The sequence below is a fragment of the Leuciscus leuciscus genome, assembly GCF_965113295.1.
Source record: "Leuciscus leuciscus genome assembly, chromosome: 1".
Taxonomy (NCBI): Eukaryota; Metazoa; Chordata; class Actinopteri; order Cypriniformes; family Leuciscidae; genus Leuciscus; species Leuciscus leuciscus.
In genome coordinates, this window is record NC_138725.1 from 41576292 (window position 1) to 41602976 (window position 26685).

Here is a 26685-nt window from a genome sequence, read left to right on the forward strand (position 1 = left end):
TGGATATAGTGTAATATGCATAGCCGGCATCAAGATAAGCGATGGGAATCATAAGGAATTCTACTTTTCTGCTTCCAGTTCATGAAACTTATTGATTAAAAATTATTTTAATATGCTAGTAAGGATGTTAACATGTTGTGCAGTATGAGTAGCCTATGTTTGATTGGTTCAGTACCTGCTTTTACAGGGAATCTTACATATCCACGTTCACACAGCAACCCAATACGGTCACCAGTCCTCCTGTATTTGAGGACCTATATGGTGAACGTGATTTCACCAATGTTCCTGGATCAACATATTTGTTGATCCTGGAACAACTTTCCAATCAACCAATCAGATTTGAGGGACAAGTTTACAGTTTATGTCAAGTTTAGGCTTAGAACCAGGGTGAGGTGCTTCAACATCAGTGTAATTCTATCATTTCCCTCTGATTTTAGGGAAAAGTTATGGGTATGGGTTAGGTTTAGGGACAGGGATAGGGTAAGGACTAAATTTTGGGACAGGAATGTTATTCCAAGATCAACAAATGTTAATCCAGGAACATGTCTTACTTGGCAAAATCACAGTGACCTTATATACAGTTAAGTTCACACAGTTAAATTTTTTATGAGATTGGCTTAGCACATTTTATAACCTAAGTCCATTTTCAGGACTCACAACTGTATTCTCGGAAAACATGCTGTGTGAACGAAGCAGACTGGACAACTTAAGCCTATAGTTCACACAACAGGATTTTAAGCCCGATTTGCAAGTTAACGAGCTCAACGACAGGTCGGGCTGTAATCGCGTGCAGATCTGTGGGTGATCCGCTCTCGCCAATCTTTATGTGTGAAAATACTAAACGACGTATCAAAAACTGGGGGTTCTGAACAGATTATTGCGCAAACAACTTGCACCGCCAATTTTGTCCCAGCGTCCGGTTTCAAATAGACAACTCCTGTTTCACGTCAATTCCCGTTCCACTTCTCACGTGTATTTTCGTGACAAAACGTGGTATGGGGACCGGATAGAGTCAGGTGACAGAGTTGTTTTTTCGTTACATATATAGAGCTTTTCTATGCACAAGTGGCGTGACTCACATGTTCCACTCTCCACCACACCGATATAAAAGCTACTTTCAGTTAATGGAGATTTGACGGATGAACTCGCGGCTCAATTGACCGTTCGCAAAGACCCGCCCCCTTTAGTTACTGTTGCTATGTCCGACAAGCCATGCCCCACCATGTTCTCACACAGTGAAAAATACATCGCGGAGCAAAGAGGACACTGACAATGCACTGACAGACAGGACAGACCAGGTTACTTTTGATATGAAACAAAGTCTCAACTTTGAAATTTGGTAATTTTTGTAAAAAAATTTAAACAATAAATACCGTTTTGTGGCTCTTTAATGTGTCTGACAGATCACTGTAGAGCCTCTTAAAGCTGTTCGTGAACCGATATCTTTTCCTTCAAGTTCATTTATAGCATCAAATAAACATGAAAGAACATGAGAAGAAATGTTGTTTTAACCGTGGAAAGACGTCAGTACACACCGCTTTTCAAGTTCAAATCCTCCAACGTTAATCTACTTACACTCCTAACTGCTTTGTCGGACAAAAATGGCGGATTTGGCGGATGGCGGATTATGATTGGTCAGATCGCCTGTCAATCAAACTCCCTGCGAAGGGTCAATAGGGGTTATGTGGATCGCCCAACGTTCGAACCGGAAAACAGGTATAAGCATTTCCGGTTTGCACTACTGTACGCATCTGCAGCAGTAGGTGATCTCTGAGGTAACTTATTTTTCGCTTTTTCAGAATACAATTCTTATTTCTGTTTTAATTAAAATGTCACGAATGCTTAAGTATCAGAATTTTTTTTTTATAAAAAAATAAAATGCAGTCTTCATTTGATTGTTTTAATCGTCTGCAAGTAAATATAAAAGGTTAAACTACTATGATGGCATACAAGTCTAAACTAACTTACTGATAGTTAGCTAACTCTACATCGGGTGCCATTAGCAAAAGCTACATATACTAACTTACATACCTTCATAATCATGAATATGAGGAGGCGTAAAAACTTAAATCCTTTATCTAACGGAGTACTCGGGGCTCTGGAAGTCCGTTTGACAATACAATGTACATCTGAAATGGATAGAATGGGTAGCTCCTGTAAACACCGGCTATAAAAGGTCGCCATTCCTACGCTGTGTTTACCTCAGTAGCTGACGACCGGAAGTAGTTATATCTGTTTTGTAGAACCCGGAAGTATGTTGCGCATAACCCCTATTGGACTCTTGTTGTGTCAAAAGTGATTAAAGACTCTTCAGTTTTATGGACATCACCATCTTTGAAATTACTTTGGGCATTTTCACTATGGTTGCTGTTTAGCGAATCGCTAAACAGCAACCATAGTGAAAATGCCTCTTGTTGCCGTTGCACGTCGTCCATTCAGACAGTATTCGAGAGGCTAGGCTACTGTAAGTTGCTGTGTGAACGGGATAGCAATTCTACTCAGTTCTAGCTCAAAGATATTAGAACCACTGAAATTCAAGACCTAGGCTCTAGGAAGCAGCATTTGTGAGTCACAACAACACGTAAATCAGATTTAAACAACTGCACAGTTTTATTGCATAATTTCTTATAGAATATAAAAGTGCAATTTTGTTAAGTAAAAGGAAATTACTATTTCAATAATAAATTACATTAATAATAAATAAACTAAATAAACCTTGGGCCCATAAAAGAAAACCAGGAAAATAAAATTGTCTTCTCAAAAAGTTCTTATCTGATCCTTTTGTAGGTTCACTCAGGGAAAAGTTCAATGACTGAAGATCCTTGAATTCACTGAAGCGATAGAACATAGAAAACATCACTTGCTCGCGATATTTCTTCTCTGGAGTTTCACTGGCTCACCATCTTTGATCCAATTGTGGCGTCGAAAACCACAGGGAACGGAAAAGAAAAAAACAATCACAGTTCGTGACTAGGAAGGAAAAAATTAAGAACTCTTTTTCCTCGGAGCATATCATGCATTACGTAACCTTTTTAAGTACAACGTAAATTAGATGAATTCAACAGAAAAACACAATATTTTGTGAAATACTCAACAGAAATAACCTTTTCCACAGGAGAATTCGAAGCAGCAATCTCATAACATGAGGCTTGTTTGAGATGAGCAAAATCTGCGCAGAACCGATCACCGGTGATCAGCGCGAGATGCATGCCGGTTAGAAATGTGTCAGAGTGCGGTCCCACTTACTCTGAGGTCATGCTGACGTATGTCAAAAAATCACGCAAGCACAAGGCGGACGTGTCGGATTCTGCAGTCGGGCCTAGTTTCTCTCCACTGACTGCGCTGATCAAAAGCACGATGGGAAACGACTTGCTTGACGACACAGCTTAATGCTCATTGGTTTAAACAACCGTAATGTATTTACGTAAAATTTTTGATTTTAAAACTCTGATATCATGTTTTATGTGTATATGTTATATGTGAATATTCCCAGACTATCTGACAGTGCGATCTCTATGGGTTATGCAATGTAATTTGTATTTAAAGGGTAACTAAACCCTAAACCAACTTTATTTAGTTAATGATCTGTAAGAATGGGGATTTATTAGTGCTGTTCATTGATTCAAGTAACTTTTTTGACATTTGGGTATAAAGTGTTTTAATTCTACAATATATGGTGTAAAAACGTCTGAGTGCTGCCCTCTTCAGGTTGAACGGTGGCTACTGCAGTTGAATTTTCCTATTGGATGTTTGCGGAACTGCGTGACGTAAGCGGTACTGCGTGACGTAAGCAGGTTCCAGCTCACCACGCCCTTGGTAAGAGCTACCACGCATAGTACTGCATCAGTTAGGATCGCTTCAAGTTAGCATAGATTTATCTGTATTTAGTACAGTGGTCGGGAGGGTACGTAGGTGTAGTGTTGCTGGTTGCAACAGCACTGCTGGACTGCATAGCTTTCCAACAGACTTGGAAATTAGGCGCCAGTGGTTGCATGCACTTGGCCTGGAAGACTGTGAGTTCCTGCCTAGAATCCTTTAAGTTAATCCTCTGGGGTCGACAAACGCTCCGGCACATTTTGCTGTATTTTTTCACATAGCGGCAAAATATGAATATGCCTACAGAGAGCGCTATTGACATCAACTCGATAAAACTCATCAGATGCATGTACTTTACTTCTATTCCCAAACTCTCTGATAGTGTTATCTATGGGTTATTTGATTGTTGTCATATTTATAAAGATATACATATAAAACATGTATACATATATAATATTCTATTTTTAATAGAGTTTGGGAATAGGCTACTAAAACATAATTTATACACATAAAAACATGAGATCAGAGTTTTAAAATCAAACAGTTTAAAAGAGAACAATACATCACGGTTGTTTAAACCAATCAGCATTAAGCTGTGTTGTCAGCAAGTCGTTTCCCATCATGCTTTTGATCAGCGCAGGGGTGGAGAGCAACTGCGCTCGACTGCAGAATCCGACACGTCTGCCTTGCGCTCGCGAGAGTTTTTTGACATACGCCATGCCGATAAAAAAAAAAAAACTATTGCAAATTGATGCCGTTTTTCTTACCCGATGTTATGCGACTAAAACGTAATTTTTCCTCTCGCAAAGCCTGAGGTTAACTTAACGTCATTAGCCTGGTGTATTTTAGTGTTCGTTATATCAGCTCATGCCAAAAAGAATGTTTGCCTTACCTATGATATTGGTCTCTGGCCAAGTATTTCGTCCATTAGTTTGAAATACTTGAATTTTATTTTCACTTTCCCACCAGCACTGCTTTTGCAGAGGTTCTCTTTTCCAAGTTTATTATTTATTTCCGGTTTGAGAGCTTTCCAATTGGAGCGTAACTTTTGCCATGACTTCTGGAAGCCCTTCTCCCATCTGCTTCGAGGTCTTGATAAATTGTGGCATTTCTTTGTTGTTTAGAATCCTGCATTCCTGTCATTCTTTTGTCTTTTATGACTTTAATAAAGAGCCTGTCCAAATGTACTGCACCATTTTTAAAGAATGATTTTGTGACTTTTACATATGCCAGGTAACCTGTAAATGCGGGGGGAAAAAATCCATTACAGTTCCCTTTCAAGGGAACTCCCGTTGCGTCGAGAATGACGCTATGGGGAACGCTTTGCGTGATGACGTCTTGAAGCACATGTAAAATCAGTCCAATGGTGTGGCGGAACGTCAGAGGCGGGTGACGTCACGTACCAGGAAACTATAAAAGCCGGCCCAAAACAGAAAACGAAAGCTTTCTGAGTCTTCAGTTGCGCTCTGTGTGAAATCTGTCTGTATATTTGGTGTTGTCTGTCTATATCACATATATATATATATATTCAGTATGGCGAGCAAGCAGCAGTTTAGAGTGTGTGTCCATCCCTGTCCGCGTTATTTAACGGGAGGTGATACTCACACTCTTTGTGTTGTTTGTTTGGGTAAGGAGCATGCCCAGTCAGCACTCGAGGGTGGTGACTGTATGCATTGCGACGCGCTTCCATTGCGTTCGCTCCGATCCCGCTTGGCTCGGTTCACGATCGCGATCCCGCGACCGTGATCCGATCCCGATCGCGTTCCCCAGGGCTCTGGTCCCGCCGCTGCCGAGGCACGGCGGCAATCACAGACCTGGGGTTCGCAAATGGATCTATCAGTGGATGTTGAGACGGGCTCTGCCTTATCTCAGCCTCCTTCTGATAGATCCAGTGCCTCTCATCAGGGTGTGGAAGCACGCGTTGCGGTTTCTTCCCCCCCGATGGAGGCACCAATACTGCAATTGTCCAGCTCTGAGGAGTTGGACGTTGTTAGTATTGACGCTGAGTCTGAGGATTCGCCACCTCAGTCTCATGCGTTTGAAGAATTGCTTGATGTTATCACTAGAGCTGATGTTATCACTCTAGCACTTTTTGATTTCGCTGAAATGTAAAGTGCATTACTAATAAAATGTATTATTATTATTATTAGAGCTGTCGAGCATTATCTAATGAGTGGCCAGGAGATAGGCAGGGCGCTCGTTCGAAAAGCAAGCTCGACGAACGTTTCCTGCCATCTCGTGCACAGCCTCAGTGCAGAAGCCTTCCGTTTTTCCCCGATCTCCACACCGAGGTGTCGAGATCGTGGGGGAAACCAGTGTCATATCGAGTGTATACTGCACAAACATCACACTATTCATCCACTCACAATTATAAAGAGCATGGTTATGGGGAGATGCCGAAGGTGGAAGAGACGCTCGCGAGCTATCTCTCTCCAGCAACGGCATCTTCTCTGAAGGCTCCTGCACTTCCATCCAAGCCAGTAAAAGTTACATCTTCCCTGGTTCATAAAGCTTATGCCGCCGCCGGTCAAGCTGCAGCGTGTTTACATACTATGTCCATAATGCAGGCTTACCAGGCTGAGTTATTGGGTGATTCTGAGGATGGCGGGGGTATTAGTGCTGATACGGTGTCTGAACTGCGTAGAGCCACAGATTTGTCTCTCAGGGCCACCAAGGAGACGGCTAAATCCATCGGCCGCTTTATGGCAGCCCTGGTGGCCACTGAGAGGCATCTGTGGCTCAACTTAAGTGACATAAAGGACAAAGAAAAACATGTTCTTTTAGATGCACCAGTATCCACGCAAGGGTTATTTGGAGACGCAGTTAATAGTGCTGTAGCGAAGTCACAAGAAGCTTCAAAACAGGCGGCTGCACTTCAGAAACTTCTCCCCGCCGTTCTTTCTATGAGGCTGCTGAGCGGGAGCAGCCTCACTCCTCTAAAAAGAGTGCTGAGCACCGCGCCACTCAGAAACAGAGCGTTTCCTCCCGTGCTCCCCCACAAAAATCTCGGGGACACGGAGGGCGCTCTCAAACCCAGCAGTCTTCGAGGGGTAAAACGGATCTGCGGACCGTTATTACCGCCAAGAAGGCTGCTGGGAAAAAGTCCTGATGTCTGAGGGCTCAGGACAAATGAGGGTAGTCCCCCCGAAGCAGAGCGGTTAACACCTCTTTTCACGGTGCCCGTCTCTCTTCGGTGCCCTCAGGGGACCGTTCTGCCAACCCTGCCACCTCTGGTGTTACAGGGCGCAGCGGTCTCCGGCGAGCACATATCTCAAGGTCCACCCGGAAACGTAGTGGCCTCGGGATGCCCGCCCCCTCTGAGGAGGGTGCTAGAGCAGTCTGTTTGGTCGTTCCCTGCCGGTGCGCCGTTACAGGGCGACGAACTGACTACTCAACAGCAGGAGAAAAATACGGTGCCATCTCTCTTCGGTGCCCTCAGGGGACCGTTCTGCCAACCCTGCCACCTCTGGTGTTACAGGGCGCAGCGGTCTCCGGCGAGCACATATCTCAAGGTCCACCCGGAAACGTAGTGGCCTCGGGATGCCCGCCCCCTCTGAGGAGGGTGCTAGAGCAGTCTGTTTGGTCGTTCCCTGCCGGTGCGCCGTTACAGGGCGACGAACCGACTACTCAACAGCAACAAAATCCAGAAACCAGTCTCGAGAGACTGGTACCTCTAGTAGAATCTTTGACAGCGTGGAAGCTACTGTCAAATGTTTCTCGTTGGGTCCTGCAGACCGTGGAAAAAGGGTATTAGATACAATTCTATTAACGCCCACCGCGGTTTATGGGGGTCCTGCCCACAGTGGTGGGCCCCGAGCAGGTTCTGGTTATGGAACAGGAAGTAAACACTCTGTTAGAGAAAGGGGCCATAGAATATGTACCCCCCTCCAACAGGGAAACCGGGTTTTACAGCCGGTACTTCATAGTTCCAAAAAAGGACGGGGGATTGCGTCCCATTTTAGATCTTCGAGTTAGCCATGCAGCTCAAGTTCAAAATGTTAACCTTGAGACAAATCGTGCCACAGATCAGGTCCGAGGACTGGTTTGTCACGATAGACCTCAAGGACGCATATTTCCATCCGTCCGTGTCATTGGAAGTTCCTGAGGTTTGCTTTCGGGGGCAAAGCATACCAATATCGAGTTCTTCCATTCGGCCTGGCTTTATCACCCCGCACTTTCACCAAATGCGTGGATGCAGCTCTGGCGCCTCTGCGCCTCCAGGGTATTCGCATCATGAACTACATCGACGATTGGTTGATTTTAGCTCAGTCGCATTAGATGGCGGTTCAACATCGAGATGCTGTTCTCGCCCATATGAAAGAGTTGGGGTTACGGCTGAACGCCAAGAAGAGTGTGCTTTCTCCATTTTAGAGGACCACTTTTTTAGGCGTGGTTTGGGATTCAGTGTCGATGCAGGCGCGCCTGTCATCGCCACGCTTCGATTCCATCCTGGCAGCTGTGAGAAGTGTAAAGCTAGGCCAGCTACTCACTGTCAAACAGTTCCAGAGACTGTTGGGTCTCATGGCAGCAGCTTCCAACGGGATACCTTTTGGACTGCTGCACATGAGGCCCCTGCAGTGGTGGCTCAGGACCAGAGGGTTTTTCCCCGAGGGGCAACCCATTTCGCACAATCAAGGTCACGCGGTGATGCCTACGTGCCTTGGTTATGTGGAAGAAACCTTGGTTCCTGTCCCAGGGCCCAGTGCTGGGAGCTCCTTGTCGTCGCAAACTGCTAACGACGGATGCTTCCCTCACGGGTTGGGGAGCGATCCTGAGGGTCGCTCATCTCAAGGTCTGTGGGAAGACCATCATCGTTCCTGGCATTCTATAGCCTAGAGATGTTAGCTGTCTTCCGGGCTCTGAGGAGCTTTATCACAGGTCTCAGGGGACACCATGTGTAGTACATACGGACAACACGTCGGTAGTCGCCTATATCAAGGGGGTTTGCGCTGGCATGCCATATCCTCCTGTGGTTCCAGGGGAAGTTGCTGTCACTCAAGGCAGCCTACATCCCCGGGGTCCAGAATATAGGAGCAGACACTCTGTCGAGACAGGGGCCGAGGCCCGGGGAATGGTGGCTCCACCCCCGAGGTGGTGGAGCTGATATGGAAATTATAAGTGGATCTGTTTGCGTCTCGAGAGACGTCTCACTGTCCACTTTGGTTCTCCTTCACGCATCCAGCTCCTCTGGGACTGGATGCTTTGGTACAGACATGGCCGAGGCTACGTCTGTACGCCTTTTCCCCAGTTGCTCTGCTCCCGGGAGTTCTGGAAAGAGTTCGCAGGGACCGGGTTTGCCTGCTTTTTATAGCCCCGCGCTGGCCGGGCAGAGTAGGGTTTCCCAATCTTGTGTCCCTCCTCGACGGGCATCCTCTGGAGCTACCCGTCAGGAGGGACCTTCTGTCCCAAGCAGGGGGCTCAATATTTCACCCCCGCCAGAACTGTGGAACCTGTGGGCTTGGCCTCTGAGGGGGCCCAGCTCATAGAGTCAGGTCTCTCAATTGAGGTTGTTGAGACCATTCTACAGTCCAGAGCTCCCTCCACGAGGAAACTTTATGCCCTGAACTGAAGAGTATTCACCTCTTTGTGTAGTGACCGTCGGTGGGATCCAGTCAACTGCCCAATTGGTACAGTTCTGGAGTTCCTGCAGGACCGGTTCACTGCAGGTCTGACCCCGTCCACTTTAAAGGTTTATGTGGCGGCCGTAGGTGCTTACCACAGTCCTTTGGGTGGAATGTCTGTGGGGAAAGACCCTTTGGTATCTCGTTTCCCTCGTGGCACTTGGAGGTCGTCCTCCCTTTCGAAATCGGACCAGGAGGCGAATAATTTGCTTTGCCCTGTTCGGGCGTTAGACGCGTATGTCCACAGAGCTGCCCTGTGGCGTAAAAGTGACTTTTGCTCCCCTAACAAGGGAGGTCCAGTGTCTAAGCAAAGGATGAGCAAGTGGGTGGTTGAGACTATCTCACTGGCTTATGAGGCGGCTGGACAGCCTTCTCCTTTGGCTGTCCGGTCGCTCTCTACTAGGAGTATGGCGGCCTCTAAGGCCCTTATATCAGGAGTATCGTTACAGGACGTCTGTGATGCGGCAGGCTGGTCCTCACCGCACACCTTCGTCAGGTTCTACTCTCTGGATCTAGACTCTGCTCCAGGGTCTCATGTTTTGTCTTCCTAGTGCTGCTCTACGGATTTCACACAGGACAGACATTTGTAGCTATGGAGGCGTTGGTATAGACGTTCCCCATAGCGTCATTCTCGATGCAATGGGAGTTCCCTTGAAAGGGAACGCCTCGGTTACGACTGTAACCTCGGTTCCCTGAAGAGGGAACGAGCGTTGCGTCGCCCTGCCATATCTCCTTCATGCCTGTCAGCCCGACTTCAGACTTTTACGAAGCTTTCGTTTTCTGTTTTGGGCCGGCTTTTATAGTTTCCTGGTACGTGACGTCACCCGCCTCTGACGTTCCGCCACACCATTGGACTGATTTTACATGTGCTTCAAGACGTCATCACGAAAAGCGTTCCCCATAGCGTCATTCTCGACGCAACGCTCGTTCCCTCTTCAGGGAACCGAGGTTACAGTCGTAACCGAGGCGTTTTGCTAAATATTCGAATTGCCTCACAAACCCTCATGTGACCGTAAAACTTTCTGCAATATATGGGAGTTTTTTTAGTTTTTTTTTTACATTGGGCATATTTTCAATTCACAATTCCAACTTGCACAATTTGAAGGGTAATGGAAACGCAGCAACATATCGGAGTAAAAAGGTTAGAGTACGTTCTGAGAACATTCTTAGAACATACTGGAGATGTTTGGGAACATACTGGAAATGTTATGGCAAAGTTCTCCAAACCTACAGGAAACGTTCTATTTAAAGAAAACTTTCCTGGTAAACCAACAGAGAACGTTAGGATGTCTGTTCTGGGAACCCGAAACTAACATTCTGGGAACCAAAAATAGTTTGCTGGGTACAATCAGTAAATAGAACGCAAGATGGCACGAGTTGCGTTTTTAATTAAACGAAGGATCGAGTCTGCGGTGCCATAGATGACGTCCTGTATTAGGAAATATCAGACTTCTGATATTCCAGAGCACCATGTAAGAAGGTAGCATGTTATTGATTTATAATTTTTTTTAACAGGTCTTGCTGGCCTTACGGTAAGTAGGCTACAACACCTCGCAGTAACAACAGAACATCAGAAAATCACCTTAATTTAGTGCTTTTTACAATACAGATTGTTTCAAAGCAGCTTTACAGTGATAATAGGAAATTAATGCAACAAAGATTGTTTTGGCTGTACAGCAGCTCTAGAGGAAAGCCATTGTCTAGTTTAAGTAAGTTTTTAATTGATTTATTTCCGTTGTAAAAATCATTAGTTATTCACTTTGGGGCCGCTTACATGACACAGTTTTCAACTGAAAACTTTGAATGCGTTCTGGCTGTTCATTTACACGACAACAGCATTTTGGTGGCCCGAGAACACAGTCTTTGAAGTAGGTTTCAAAGTGCATGTTTTTGAATGCAATTAGCAGTTCAGCAAGTCCTCCTCATTTTAGTTATCGTTCTTATTCATAAATGTTTCTTATTCACTTTAAAAGAACTGACACAATAGCTTTGGGTGAGAAAAACTCTGTCAGTGAGTTGGGTGAGAAAATTATCTGTCAGGGTATTTCTCAATTCTTTATTATGTATGCATTTAAGATTGAATTGAGTGTCTATAGCTCTGTCCCTTTGTTGGTTACAGATGTCTCTACTCAAACCAATACTTTTTCCATCTCGTTTGTCCTTTATTCCAACTCATTTTCTCTTTCGTGAAATGATGTATATGAGACCAGTACTTTTTGTTTTGTTTAACCTTTCAAGAGTATAAGTAAAGGAGAATACACTCAGCTGATCATATAATGTGAATTCTTTCTGCTTGGCTTTTGGAGCCCTAATAATTTATGGGCTATTTATGAAAACACTGGCTGAATGGACATTATTCCACTTGGACATTATTACATGGCTACTCGATAACACAGTTGAGTATTCCAGCAAGCCGTGTGTTGGTGTGTATTCCTGCGTCCATTTGGGCTGAAGGTCAAGACAGAACCAAACCAAAGCTGGACTGTAACCTACTGGCCTAAATGACAGACTTCATACTGACAACTACTGGCATGGATGCTGCATCACGTTATTGAACAAAAACTTTTTCACCTAGAATTTAAAGTGTGGAGTATTCATCACCAATGAGGAGACTCCATGTCTTCATCTCTTGTGAGTGGATATCATTTAAAACATTCTTAAAATAACTGTGCATTACTTCTAAATTTATAATATTTATTGTTCTTGTTATGTAGTGTTGTTGTAATCCTGTTACAACAGCCTGTATAAATTGCAAACATGCTTGTGTTGGACACGTGTTTACAGGTTATAGACATTTTAGAGGAGGTAGATGCTGTGTATTTAAATGTGCTCGGGGGCTGTTTACACCTGGCCACTTCATGCGTTTTCTCAGATCGGATAGCTATCTGATTTATCAAAACGATTCCATTTACACCTGGTCACATAAATGTGTTTTTGCGAAACGGATTTAAATCCGATCTTCAATTCCCGCGCTACATGCAGATTTACTGGAGTGCACATCACCGAAAGCAACAGATATGAGCTGCATTTTATTGATCATCAGCTAAAATTTCACAATCAAAGACCGCAATAAGAGAGAGCAGTAACAGCCCTGGTAAGATCATTTCGTTTCTTTACTTTTAATGATGATGATTGTGTGTTAAGCGTCTGCGACTTACTTTTACTTTGATTTGCGATAGTTTGCACGTTGGCTTAATGAATAGATACTCAGCTTCTCATCTGCGGTGATGCGTGTTCCAGTAGCGTCGTCATATCTGGCTATAACATTACATATAGCCTATAACACGCTCTCACATGTTTATTTTTTGGATTTTTGGGAGGAGTACAATTTACATATGTGGTTTCAACCACCAGATGCATTTACACTTGTCCAGTTTCGTCTGGAATGTGGCCCAGACCTCCTCCTGAAGTGGTTTGAGCGATCGGATTTAAATCCGTCTCGAATGCGTTTCGGAGGGCATTTACACCTGGTCTTTTCACGATCGGATAGCTATCCGATCTGAGAAAACGCATGAAGTGGCCAGGTGTAAACAGCCCCAAGTCATGTTTATTTGTACAATGTTATTTATATAAATCATTATTAGCCTACAGTGGAACAAATTGCTATTTTTTCATTAGCAACTGAATTTTTTAACCATTGCACAGCACCACTTTATCACCAATAATTTTGTATAACTTTGTAGTTTGTTTTGTCACATGTGAGAACAAATGCAAGTTTATATTTTCTTTCAGATTATGTCATTTCTAATGAAGTCTGTATCATAGAATGGTAACTTCTTTCTGTTGTTGTTTTGTAGATGTTTGTTGTAACTAAATGGCTTAAATGTAATTCAAGATAATTTAGTAAAACCATGGCTACACTGTGGTAATACAACCAATTTATGGTACATGATCCATGGTTTTTAAAACCATGGTTTCCTCCAAAAAACATGGTTACTACAGTCATGGTTACCATGGTTTTACTGTAGTATTTCTACAATATAACTGTAGTAGTGTCAGAATGAGAGTCGTAGATCCAATTGCAAGTAAGCAGTTTATTGTGACAGACAGGACAGCGAAAAATACTCAGAAAAGAACAGTCATAAGGCTGGCAGACTCAATGCAGCAATCCAAAGGAGAGAGAGATGAAGAGACAGCAATTAAACACAGCGTGGTAACTCAGACCGGACGGCAGGTTGAAGAAAACTCCAGAACGATCTTCGAGCTGCTTGGAAGTACAGAATGACTCAGCTTGGAACTCAGACACAGGAACTGGGTGAGAGAACAAAACAAGAGAATCAGTCTACACTGGTCACTGTCTGTTTCACAGTGGTGACACTGTCAGTAGACTCTAGCAAATATATCTATATGGAAAGTTATATTAGATTTTTCCTCAGAAAAATAGAAACATGTATAGCCTACTACATCAGACATGAGTCAATCTGACGCTGAGAGACTGGGGGTGAATGAGGAAATACAGCAGGAAATTACTAAATTGGTGGCGTCATGATACACTATAATCCGGAACAACAGAATGTGTAAAAGAATCACATGTGAATTGCTGTTGGTAATGGTATGGAGGACTGAAAACTGAAGGAAAACGCCCGAAAATAATGGGAGTCAATGGCACTGAACCAACTTAACATAACAAAAACTTAACATAACTTAATTTTTTCTGGCCGTCATATCTAAATATGAAAACAATTTAAAATACATTAATGAGGATGACCGACGTTAAATGACAGAAAATGTTACGTTTATGTGTTTTATGCATGGCCTAATTACCCTTAGGAAAATAGTATTTTGGAACAAAATATTACTATAGAAGGACTATAAGACTACTATAGAAATACTATAGCGGCTCGTATTCCTATAAGATTACTATAATATTTTGTCCCAAAATACTATAAGATTCCTATAGTACTTTTTCGTAAGGGTATGTCCCCCACCGAATCGGCTTCATTAGCCTACCACTTACGGTTTGCAAAGATACAATTATAAAATTACTGCAAACCTTTAATCTATCAATATTTATGTTCTATTATGCATTTTCCTTGTTATATGAATAACAGAAATTCATGAAATAATATATATGCAGACACACAGTAATAAGATATTTATTCAAATGTTGATTTTGAAATTAGTGAACATCACCATATGATTTGGAAAAATAAATAAATAAAATTATAAATGAACATTTCTAAAGACAGTTAATCTTTTACATAGAATATCACAAAAATATTAACAACTTGTTTTTTCAACATCTTCAGTGAAAGTGCACACAGTGAACGTTTCAATGGCAAGAATAAAAACAATCTATGAATGTCCTATTACAGGTGGAAAGGTAGGCTACAAAAAAGATGTGCAATCTAGCAAGTGCACACATGAACTATAAACAGTACTAAAATGGAAGTGGTGCCAAGATCTCAGTAATTAATCAGACACCACCATCTATTGTGTGTGCATTTGTGTATGAGACGGTTTTTTGTATTTTTTTCTTTTTGTGAGAGAAGAGGCATTGATTTTGCCATTGACTGGCGCTAACGATTTCAGCAGCTTTCAGTCCATAATGGCAGACGCGCCTCCACAGCGCCATCTACAGAATGTTACCCATAACACAACAGAGTTTCGCCTCTTGGGCTTCTATACTCTTTGGCCGAACGAGCCACCTGTCTGACCCGGGCCCTTAGAATCATCCTAATCTTATTTTACAGCGCCCATGGTGACACTGCAAGATTTCTAACAAAGCATCAACTCTAGAATATTTTAAAAAGGCATTGTTTGTTTATTTTATAAAATAAACCATTAAAAATAATGACAAATATACTGAGCACGAACACGCTCATTACAGTTATTTGTTCGGGAATTAGGCTACCGAGAATCGGACTACAATAGTCGCCTGCATGTTTCGCACTGTGGATTGAGTAGCATTAGCCTGGAAATCCAGACCTAAATCTAAAAGATTAATGGTCTGGTGTCGATCAATGAAAATCAGCCAGCTCGAGGGGCGGCACCAAGCATGCATTTGAAAATCTCACAGCACGCAATTGGATAACACTACGACCAATCACAACAATAAACCCCATACGCTTAGCTACCAGGGGAGCTAACTGGTAGATTATACTCTTCCGGTCGGCAAAACAGCAAAAACACCCTACTTGCAAAGGAACGATTTGAGCGCCGTCTTCTGTTCCTCTTTTGGGAAAAAGCCAAGTCTAACTCGTTCATTGTAGCGGCCAAAGTCGTTTCAAACCACTACTATTTATCCATAGGCATCTTGCAATGTTTACTGATGATTTCGACGTCACACGCTGTGGTCATCTGTTTAGCTCGCCTCTGGCCCGCCTAAATCAGATAACCCAATGTGATTGGTGCAGCTCAGATCGAGGGGCATATTTAATGAGCTCCATTGCTCGACACCAGAGTAACTCGCTGAGCAAATTCAACTTGTGCTCTCGCGAGAACTCTGGTTTACCAGGGTAGAGTAGCATCACAATCTGTAAAAACCATAACTAACAAAAAAAAACAAAAACAAAAATCTACAAGAAGTCTATATTTATATGAGAGACTGAGGGTTAAAGGTGCTCTAAGCGATGTCACATGTTTTTTGTCACATACAGCAAACATCTCCTCTCTATCCGCCAGCTGCCTGTCCCCTGAACACACTGTAAAAAAACGCGGTCTCTGTAGACACTACAGGCTCCACAAACGGCAACAAAAACAAACTGGGCTAACCCGTACCACCAAACATAACAAACTGTTCCAGCCAATAACCGACAAGAAGGATTTGGGGGTGGGGTTTGGGGAGTTAGTGCGGATGAGGAGGAGGGGGGTCGAGCTAGCCTCCGTTTTGTTTTACAATACTTTAAACATCAACAAGAAGTGACGTCACCCAACATCACTTAGAGCACCTTTAAACAATGCATTAACTCAGTATGCTCGGCGTACACAGTAGTTAACCTGATAACCGTGTAAAAGCAGTTGGTACACGATACAAGACTAATGCATGGCGAGCCGGCATCAATCGCGTGAGCTTTGGCACTTTAACACAGAGATTGGAGTTTTCAATGTTGCTGCTATTGCTTCAGATAGAAAAAAACTAAATAAATAAAAACACAACTGTGCAATTGATAAGGTGATCAGCAGAGGACAGCATTGTCATTCTGTTAAACAAAAACAACTAGTGAGTGTAGGCTATTTGTGTGTGTATGCGATGCGCACACTATAAGGCTGCTAGTAGTGGTTGTATGATTTGGTAATAGGGGAGAGCCTATACATTGGTCAAATTCAAGCTGATGTGATTCAAAACTTTTAACATGTTTAAAAATGATCGGGAGCTCAGGAGATGCCCGTAAGGTACTCAGCTCGTAATTTCTCTTACATGATGCAATCCACAACCATTCAAACATCAATGATCGACCCACGATTTCTCCCAACGGAGAAAAAAGAAAACCACTGAAATTGAGCTTCTACAACGACAAAGATTGCACCGTGCACACAAACTTCTAGTGGTGCCTTGATGCAAAATAAACCTTGTGTGTGTGTGTTTGTGTGTGTGTGTGTGTGTGTGTGTGTGTGTGTGTGTGTGTGTGTGAGAGAATATGAGAACTCACCTTGATACGTCTGAGAAAATCAAAATATGCACCTCAGCTCTCAGAACTACATGGAGTAAACAAAAACAAAGTAAGTGTATTTATGCATCTGCTGCCTTTTGATGGTGAGAGATGCAGACTAAACAAAGCAAGTGGATTTAAACACTTGCATGCAAGCCTGCTGGTCATTTGATGGTGAGAAGAGCAGCAAGCAACATGAGAAAGGGCTTGACTTGTAGTGAAGTTTTAGAGATGATTATGCAGCCTGACCCCTCCAGCAAGCTGCAGGATGTATCGTCTTCTCCCTCTGACACCACAGACTCAGGAGAGTCATATCCTTATTTGGATGTGGCACCCTCATCATCCTCTCTAGCTTCCACTGAAAGCGAGGAGGATTCGGAGGATCCTGGATCTGGGTGGATTGGGAGAAACGGCGAAGTGTGGTCGCCGAAGAAACTCCCTTTCTTCAGCCTGCCAGAGGCGTGACTCCAGGGCCGACGCGCTATGCCATTGCAAGGGTCCAGAACATGGATTCTGTGTTCAACGGATTCTGTTTTTTACGGAGCAGATGATTGACCTCATTGTCAGCATGACCAACCTCCATGGGCACCGCACAATGAAAAACTGGACCGGGGTGGACTCCACAGATCTCCGTGCCTACATGGGGCTACTGATTTTGGCCGGCGTCTACAGGTCCAGAGGGGAGTCACCACGTTGCCTGTGGGATCATCGCCTTCCCCTCCTATTTTTACTCCGTAAAAAACAGATTGAACACAGAATCCATGTTCTGGACCCTTGCGATGGCATAGCGCGTCGGCCCTGGAGTCACGCCTCTGGCAGGCTGAAGAAAGGGAGTTGTCTCCGCGTTGGTGGAAAACCACACTTCGCCGTTTCTCCCAATCCACCCAGATCCAGGATCCTCAGAATCTTCCTCGCCTTCAGTGGAAGCTAGAGAGGATGATGAGGGTGCCACATCCAAATCAGGATCAGACTCTCCTGAGTCTGTGGTGTCAGAGGGAGAAGACGATACATCCTGCAGCTCGCTGGAGGGGTCAGGCTGCATAATCATCTCTAAAACTTCACTACAAGTCAAGCCCTTTCTCATGTTGCTTGCTGCTCTTCTCACCATCAAATGACCAGCAGGCTTGCATGCAAGTGTTTAAATCCACTTGCTTTGTTTAGTCTGCATTTCTCACCATCAAAAGGCAGCAGATGCAAAAATACACTTACTTTGTTTTTGTTTACTCCATGTAGTTCTGAGAGCTGAGGTGCATATTTTGATTTTCTCAGACGTATCAAGGTGAGTTCTCATATTCTCTCACTCACACGCACACGCACACGCACACGCACACGCACGCGCACACACACACACACACACACACACACACACACACACACACACACACACACACACTCACTCCAACAGACAAATATTCAAACTTGACCAGTAAAAGGCGCGCATAGCTGTCATTGGCCAGATTCCTGGATGACAGTCTGAATAACCAATCATGCTCAAAACAACTCGAAGAGACAGCCAATAATGTGGTAACATTGCAATTACAGGAAAAGATTACATGTTTTAAAAGAAAGAATATGAAATATGATTTAGTTGTATTTGTAAGCTGGCTGTTATATTTAATCAATTGGTTAAATGGTGTCTTCATTGCAGTGCATGATTACAAATTAAACTTACAATAACATATAAATAATAATAATAAATAACATAAATAATATATACCATATATAACAACATATATTTACCACTGCTCTGCCAAACAGCAATTTAAAAGTGCAAACATATTATATATTAAACAGAGCAAACATTGCATAATTATGTAGGCTATTCATATACAATTCTGTATACCTACTTACATGAAAAACTAATGGATTGGTGTCATGGTGACATTAGAGTTACATTCATGTGACCCATAATGATCCTTTTGCACTTTAACAAAATATTGACCTTTCCTTTAGAAACACTCTTATGCCTAATAATGTCAACTTGCTTTTCACCCTGTGTGGCACTGGTACACAACCTGTTGGTTTAGGGTTAATCCTCTGTCCAACGCAACACTTTGCTAACATTGGCATAATTCTATACAAGTTGCAACATTTACCCCGGGTTTCACATGCAAGGTTTAAGCCTGTAGTCCCAGACTAAAATGCACGTTTGAGCTGTTTTACCTGAAAGCAACTTGTACTGACATATCTTAAAATATGTCAGTGCCATTGTTTTGTCTCAAGATGCACACCAGTAATGTTCATTTTTTTCTTTTTTCTAAGGCACATTTTTAAAAGCTAATTAAATGCACTAAGGCCTAATCCTGGCTTAATCTAAACTCTGTGAAACCGGGTCTGGGTTAGAAATTAAGGGTTAAGGTTAACCCTAGTTCTAACCCTAACCCTTGTCTACAGACTTTTATTTAACAGCATGGATACTCCAAGGTGTTGACTGCAGTGGTTAGGCCTTTAGCGTTGATACAGGATGAATAACTTCTCTCTGTGACGGTCTGTAATGTACAGTATTTTAGCAAAGAGTGTTTGTATGGATTGTCCCTAATTAAGCTAGAGCTATTGGTGCATTCAAGTCATGTCATAAAGATCGTATTTACAAGTTGAACGCACATGAACGCCACCACAATGATGAGAATATGAGTAGGAAGCTCAGGATTTTCTTTAACCCCGATCTTGAAGAGTTAGGGGTGTGTCAGTGAGAAACATTGTGGAATACCACTATACTTAGGTATTCAGCAGTGACAATGAAGTAAGCTAATGCCTGCACAAAATATGATAGCATTATAATATAACAATATAATATGTGATGATAAAGTTTACAGTGGCTTCATTAATTTAAAACATTAAAAAAAATTGTAAAACCTCATGAATACAAACTTCCCAGGAGGACTTAAACGCACCATATGTTCCATCGTGAACCCTGTTGGCCTGCTGTCTGACCAGCAAGCTCAATCTAACAATAATTGTGTAGTTTGATTGCTAAATGTTACATTTAAAATGTTCTAGTTTTGTTAACACGTCACATTACAAGAACGTTTTATAAAAAAACACTCATCTCAGGTCTCAGTGATATCCTCAAAACATTTTACGAACGTTGATTTGATAATGTTCCTCCTCTGTTATTATGGAACATTGTGCCAATGTTTCATTGAGAACATTATATAATCTGTTATCTCAACAACATCCTTAAAACATCCTCAAAATGTTACATTTAAAATGTTCTAGTTGTGTTAACACGTCACATTACAAGAACGTTTTATAAAGAACATTCAACATCTCATCTCTCAATGATATCCTCAAAACATTTTCCTAATGTGACAGAGAGAATGTTCTTCTTTTGTTTTCATGAAACATTGGGACAATGTTTTATTGAGATCATTGTACAACTTGTTACCTCAGAAACATTCCCAAAACATCCTTTGAATGTTGCAGTTAAAATGTTATATCTTAGTTTACATTTAACGTTATAGGAACATTTTTTTACAGTAAATGAGAAAACATCCTTAAAATATTCGTTAAACATTACATTCAAATGTTTTCTTCAGAACATTAACCAAACTTGTAGGGAATGTTAGCCAAAGTTCTAAGAACGTTCCCTTCTAGCTGGGTACCCCGGTTATCTCTGCATGTACATTTTAGGCAACAATAAAACAAAATATGTTATAAAACACCACACTGCCTCTTTACGTTTTCATTTAAAGAAATCTTAAACATTATAGCCACACAAATGTGGTTCAGGCAACGCGTATTGATTATATTCACTGCATGTAACGTTAGCCTATTTATAACAAAACAAAAAATATTTAACACGACCCTGCCTCTTTTCGTTTAAATGTTAAAAATATTAAACGTCCCTTTTTGATTTTAGATAGGGGTAATTAAGGGAGTATAACATTTAAATAAAGATGTGCGTATAACTTAATATGAAGGACCGGGCAATAAAAGGAAAAAGATCAACTCAAAAAAAACTCTGCTCAAAAGTGTTTATTTTTACAGAACCCAAAAGTGAAAGAATGAAGAGAAAATAATATTTACAATATTTACAAACAATGAGGAGATCAACAAGACAAATAACAATACTAAACAAAAACAAACAAAGGTGGGAAGGCGAGCTCGAGAGATGCCAAATGAAATAAATAAATAAATAAAACAGAATAAACTAGCTAGAAGATTAATGCAACTAAACTAACTACCAAACGAAAAATGTAGAAAAGAAAAGTCTTCGGCGTCAAGACGCCCTAACAAAACTACACTAACTACAATATAACAAAACTTACAGGGTGTGGCACTCTCCTAAACTAGTGTGTCTAATACAATTCAAAATTGTCCTACGTGGTGCATGTATGTCGCGCGACTTACTAACCTGCTCCCTCCTTCCCAGCCTCACATGTACCGTGATGACTGAACAAGGATGAACAGTAAAACAAACAAAAACACTTCACAACCACTATACGACAATTGATTAATTCAAACGATAGACACACAGAAATCAACAACAGCGAGCCAAACAAATGCAAATGTCAAAGTGAGCAAAAAGCTGGGGACGTGGAAGAGATACGGGTATTTGAGGAAGGTGGTGTAATGTGATTGGATGGGTGAACCGGGACGTCATCATCCTTCAGGAAAACTGACAGGCTGTAGATTAATCCAATGAGCATCTGAAACACACACACACACATACACCACAACAACAACAAACTACCCACATATCCCTATTACAACACTCTAAATACGTACACATAACACTTATTAATATGGTTCAGGCGATGTGCATTTGTACCCTGATCATCTTCACTGTAATAAAATTTAACAAATAAAAGAAAATACTGAAAAACTCTTAAAATTACATTTCGTGACACAGTAACAGTAGTATTATATTTAAACTGTATATTAAAAAATGGCGCTTCTTATGTTGTCATTCCCCTTGTAGCACATGCAAGTGACGATTCTCTGTCAACCAATCAACGTCCTGCAGTGAGTCTAGCTCCACCCTTTAGTACCGTTCGGTACGGTACGGTTCGGCATTTTGGTACCATTCACAACTTTTGACAGTGGAAACGGAAATAAATGCGTACCGTACCGTACCGATCAGTGGAAACGAGCCATTAGAGATAGTCAGCCCGAATTCCAGGCACGCTTCGTCAACCACCCTTCTGGGGTTGAAGTGTCCATCCGGACCAGCACATACCTGCACATACCTGCCCCGCAGCAACGGCAGAAACTGGCATACTGTGTACCGGTGTACTGCTAGCAACTTGAGGCAATTGATATGCCACTGCAGGTCCTGTCCAGGAGCCCGAGGCTGCTTGCCCGTCGCATACAGTACCCCAGCTAATGCTGGAGGCATCTGTTGAGACAACAACATGCCTGGACCGCAGGGTCACCCAGAAGACTCTTAAAAAAAAGTGTAACTTTTTACAACCCACAGTGGTGACTCCACCATAACCTAAGATGTGGTCTTGCTCATGTGTAAACACCAGACAAACAGAAAGTTTAATGTAACACCCCAACCTAAGTGAGTTTTTTGTCCAAATGGAAGTCATTGGTCATCAGAACGGTTTGATTACCAACATACTTCAAAATATATATTTTTGTGTCCAACAGAAAAAAAAAGTCATACAGGTTAAAATGAGATCTCTCTCAGAAGAAAATGTTCTGTATAGAACCTTAAAGGATTCTGTCAGACGCTTCAAACGTAGAACCTTTTAGGGGTTCCATCATGGGGTAATTTTCTGGGTTCAGTTTTTAATTGATTTTGTTTAAATACATTTTTTATTATATTTTATTAATTAATCAGCTCGTAAAACAAACTGTTAAACAGTAAAGTATTATGCAAACAATTAAGACATTTCTCCTTATATAGAACATTTTTGGCATAAAGGGTTCTTTAAAATTTAGTCAAGAACCCTATGGTTCTATATTGAACCCAGTTGAACCATTTTGTCTAAGAGTGAGGGTGAGTGAATAATGACAGATTTGTCATATTTGGCTGAACTCACCCTTTAACTTTGAGCTAAACAACACCCAGTTTCACGCATCATTGTCCCACAACATCCCTTACTGAACTCACAAAGTATATTGTGATTTTACTATTTCAGTGTCTTTGAAAGTTCATGGCAGTGTTTGCATATATATGTCACTGTTTTTAGCAAAAAAGTTAGCAAAACCACACAGTGGCTCCATACAAAAATCCGTCTCTACATTGATCTGTGGAAACTTCAATCCTAAAAAGAAAAAGTGTGACTCACCCAGACTCAGCAGATACATGTGTCACAGGTCGGGGTGGGCCAAGCCAGACTGCACCCACCCCTGGAGACCGGGTACCACCTCGAGGAGCGTGTCAAGGAACCAAACAGCAGACAGAGGATAAAGGAATAACAATTTCTTTATTGAGTTAAAAGCGGGTAATTCAAAAGTCCTAATTAAAATCTTCCTTCTTGTCGCCAGAAGCAATTCGATGGGCCCCCTGGACCGGAGCGAGATGGACGTTCGTGAACACCCTGCGGCTCGTCGGAGAGAAATCAAAGGAGGACACACACCATCCAGGTAGGTCACTGGGTAAGTACTCTCGGGCACTGTGCACTGTAACCAGGTAGCAGGGTTTAACTATTCAACAGCGCAATAAACATTCAGTTAAAAATACCTTCTCTCTTCCTGACCAGGGCAGGGGCTTTCGATGGGGCGTGTGAAGACCACCAGATGGGGAAGACTCTTAGAACGAGACACTCCTCTTCAACGGTACACTGCATCAAGGTAACAGGGTTCAACTGCTCAACCGCATATGAAACATTCAATTAAATACCTTCTCTCTTTCTGAACAGGACAGCAGCTTTCAATAGGAGCGGGTGGAGACCACCAAACGAAGAGAATGCTTTAAGCGAGACACTCCACTTCAGCTGTCCACTGTAACAATGCAACGGGGTTTAACCATTCAACAGTAGATGAACATTCAGCTGCAATACCTTCTCTCGTTCTGAGCAGAACAGCGGCTCTCGTTAGGAGCGTGTGGAGACCACCAGGCGGGGAGGATGCTTTAAGCGAGACACTCCTCTTCAGCGGTACACTGTATCAATGTAACAGGGTTCAACTGCTCAACCGCATATAAAACATTCAGTTAAATACCTTCTCTCTTTTGAACAGGGCGGAGGCCTTCAATGGGACGTGTGGAGACCACCAAGCGGAGAGGACACTTGAGCGAGACACTCCACTTCGGCTGTGCACTGTAACCAGGTAGCAGGGTTTAACCATTCGACAATAGATGAAACATTCAGCTGCAATACCTTCTCTCGTTCTAAACAGGGCAGCGGCTTTCGTGAGGGGCGTGTGGAGACCACCAGGCGGGGAGGATGCTTTAAGCGAGACACTCCACTTCACTTCAGCTCCACAATGCCCACCATCATTCCCTCGTCCCGGTCGGCCTCCAGCGTGGGTCTCGGATCTTCCGACCCTCCTTCAGGCCACCTAGACAGCACGTCTGCGTTGGTATGTTCCCTTCCTGGCCGATACTGAAGCTGATAATCAAAGTTGGCCAATTGAGCCACCCACCTCTGTTCTACCGCCCCCAGCTTGGCGGTTTGCAGGTGTACCAGCGGATTGTTATCGGTCACCACGGTTACCTTTGCTCCCCATAGGTAGTCCTTGAACTTCTCACTGAGCGCCCACTTCATGGCCAGTAACTCGAGCTTAAAGGAACTATAGTTGGCATCGTTTCTCTCCGCAGGATGTAGACTCCGACTAGCGTAAGCGATGACTCTCTCTTCCTCCTGTTGTTTCTGGGCCAAGACAGCCCCCAAGCCCAGATGGCTAGCGTCCGTGTAAAGAATGAAGGGCTGTGTGAAATCGGCATATGCCAGAATGGGTGCTTGTAACAACCCTTGCTTGAGCTTCTGAAAAGCAATCTCGCATGCCTGGTCCCACTCCACCACTGGGGACCCTCGGCCCCGGACATGTCCCGTTCCACCCAGCAACTGGTTCATGGGTTTAGCGATCTTGGAGAAATCCTTGATGAATCTCCTATAGTACCCCACGAAACCAAGGAAGGATCGAACCTGGCGCACAGTCTTTGGGGCCGCCCACCCCTGTACGGCCGACACTTTCTCTGGGTCCACAGCAATCCCTGCCGCACTCACAATATGGCCCAGGAACTTTACCTCCTTCCGGAAAAGCTGGCATTTATCCGGTTGGAGCTTCAGCCCGTACTTCTCCAGAGAGCGGAACACCTGCTCCAGGTGCTGAAGGTGAGACTCAAAATCAGGGGAATAGATAATCACGTCATCCAGGTACACCAGGGTGGTATCCATCAGCTGGCTCCCTAAACAGCGCTGCATTAGTCGCTGGAACGTGGCAGGGGCGTTGCAGAGGCCGAAGGGCATCCGGTCCCACTCGTATAACCCAAAGGGGGTCGTGAAGGCCGTCTTCTCCCGGTCCCGCTCGTCCACCTGCACCTGCCAGTAGCCGCTCGCCAAGTCCAGTGTGGAATACCAGGCCGCCCGTGTGAAGCTAGTAAGGGAATCCTCGACTCGAGGCAAGGGGAAAGCATCCCGCTTTGTCACTAGGTTCAACTTCCGATAATCCACACAGAATCTCCATGCGCCTGTCTTCTTCCTCACCAGTACGATCGGGGCCGCCCAAGGGCTGCTGCTCTCGCGGATGATCCCTCTATCCAGCATCCCTCGCAACAGAGCACGAACCTCAGAGTATAATGTCGGGGGCACCGGTCGGTAGCGCTCTCTACTGGGTGCGGCCCCTCCAGTGGGAATTTGATGCTTAACGATGTTAGTACACCCATAATCCTCATCGTGAGTGGAGAACAACTGTGGCCATTTTGATAGGAAAGCCTTAAGCCGCCTTGTCTGATCCTCCTCCAGCCCTTCTCCCCGTAGGGACTCACCTCCAAGGTGGGCCGGCAGTCCTTCTCCAGCCTCTCTGCTGGGCATCCCCGTCTGCGCCAAAGCAACCTCTACTACGGATGGGCCTACTTGGCTGAACTTGACTTCTCCTGGCTCTTGCACTTGCTGCGGTTTCACCGAGATGACTCGGGCTAGACACTGATGACGATACAGTTGGATTGGAAAAGGATTCGTGTTCCGAACTCTCACCCGAATTCGGCCTCTTTGGGCGGATGCCAGTCCTCTGGCCACCTCCACCTTAGGACCTTCGTTGTGTGGTTCCACCAACACCCACTCCTCCGGGTGGTAAAGTCTAGGGGGCACCCTGACCCAGACCATCGCCTCGCTTCGAGCCGGAACGGACAAAGCGTAACGGCAAGCCACTCTCCCAATGCTCTCCCGGTCCTCCTGCTGCTCGGCCAGGCAAACTCGGCGACAGTCTGCCCGAATATGCTCCCATTCCCTGCCCTCAGGTGTCACAGTCGCTCGGGCCGGCCCACGCTGGAACAGCTCTTCCCAGCAGTCGGAGATGACATTCATGCCCAGGAGGGCGCGATGAGACCCCAGACACACGTCACGAACCACCACCACTCCCTTCTGGGGTACAACCATACCGTGGATCTCCAGGTCTGTCACTACATAACCCACATACGGGATATCGAGCCCATTGGCCCCTCGCAGAGTTAACCAGGGGACCTCAGTCGTCGGCCGGCCCTGGGTGCCAAATAGTTCCTGAACGAGGCTCTCCGCAAACAGAGTGACTTGCGACCCCGT

The 26685-nt window shown here is 43.7% G+C and overlaps 1 protein-coding gene across 1 annotated transcript in view; it reads right to left on the minus strand.

Moving 5' to 3' along the window:
- LOC309474864 (immunoglobulin superfamily member 1) overlaps nt 1–26685 on the minus strand; it is a 278361-nt gene that overhangs the window by 166467 nt on the left and 85209 nt on the right. The gene's annotated exons all lie outside the window — the stretch shown is intronic.